The following is a 1,667-nucleotide window of genomic DNA, read 5'->3' as shown; positions in this document are numbered from 1 at the left end:
TGATAATATTAATAACAATAATAATAATAATAATAATAATAATAATAATAATAATAATAATAATAATAATAATAACAACAGTTTATCAAATCAGTTGTAGGGAAGGGCTGAAAATATAAAGATACAATGGAGACATAGGCTATAAAATGGAAAGGTGGGTTAAACATACAGTCATTATACAAACACTTGGAGCAACTTTTTTTGTTCCATGAACTAAAGTTGATGGACCTTACAGTTCTTTTTTTACGCTGAATTCGAATCCATTTTTAAAAAAATTTCTATCAGGCATGATCTTTAAGTGACGGAATAAATTAAAATTTTACAGTGAATATATATTACTCATTCATAAATAAGGCTGGTATTACACTCATAAAAACTTACCTCTGAAATGTAGAAGTGTATGACTTTCGGCTACATTTGGCTTCAGGAACCTCCCTCTTCAGTGTCCAGCAGTAATGTAGAAGTGTACGATTTTCGGCTACATTTGGCCTTATGAAACCTCCCTCCTCAGTGTCCAGCAGTAATGTACCAACATAGAGGGACTCCACTTTCCTTGGTGCCAGTTTCCCATGTCCAAAATGTCCTGGTGAAATCTTTCGTCGTGCTCTTCACTGACCTTACGGGAAAAAAGTCTAAATGCGAGTCAAAGAAAAACAAAGTGATTTTTTTAGACTCATTTTGCACCCCAGAGTTTTTATATGAAGTCAACAGATCATTTACAACATCACAGTAGTTATTTGATCTGCGATTTCCCCACCCCAAAAATAAAATTTTTCTTTTTTGTAATTTCTCTTAAATGACAGCCATGCATTTCTTTTTTCAACTTCATTTAGCTCTTCACCGAACTTTTCACCTCGAAGCAGTTCCCTGATCTGTGGTCTTACAAAAATACCATCCTCGATTTTTTGCATCACTGATGCCCAGGAATTTATTCCGAAAATATGTGAATCCCTGGCCAGTTTTATCTATACCTTGGACGAAGTTCTTTATCGACCCCGAGCTTAGTGTGCAAAAGGAGGCGGATCCATTTCCTCAAGAGGAAGAGTGATGGCATTCTTCTTACGTAGAGTCAGTGATGTTCGTTTTCGCCACACTTTCTTTACATAATGATTGTTCTTGTCCCAGTTGTACCACTCACAGAGGAAACAACACAACTTCCTGGAACCAAGTTGCATTCCGAGTAAAAGTGCCACAACCTTTGATTCACCACATACATTACACTTATAATCCTCATACTTAATTTCTTCTTTTCTTTTTTCAAAATAAGCTTCATGTTATCATACGTTTCCTTCATGTCAGGTGCGTGAACCAGGGGAAAGGAGGCGCGTGAGCCAGAAGAACGGACGAGAACTTCCTTTGCGGAGTAGAACCGCTTTCAAAATCACATCAGATGAATCAGTAAACAAGCGCCACTCATTTGTTTTATATTCGTGGTCAAGTGCCTCCATAATAGAACGAACATCATTGCACATTACTAGACCATCTTGAAGGGAGAAAAAAATGCTTTGAAAACGACGCGGCGATCATGATGAAAACAAACTTTAGTTTCATTCTGGAGAAGATTCCAGTCCTTTATTAAACCTGGAACCCAAAAGTTCGGCTTGCTTCTTAGACAAATTTAAGTCGCGGACGAGATCATTAAGATCTCCTTGAGTCAGCAACTGTGG

Source organism: Panulirus ornatus, chromosome 4 (genome assembly GCF_036320965.1).
Source record: "Panulirus ornatus isolate Po-2019 chromosome 4, ASM3632096v1, whole genome shotgun sequence".
Lineage (NCBI taxonomy): Eukaryota > Metazoa > Arthropoda > Malacostraca > Decapoda > Palinuridae > Panulirus > Panulirus ornatus.
This window is presented reverse-complemented; position numbering follows the sequence as displayed.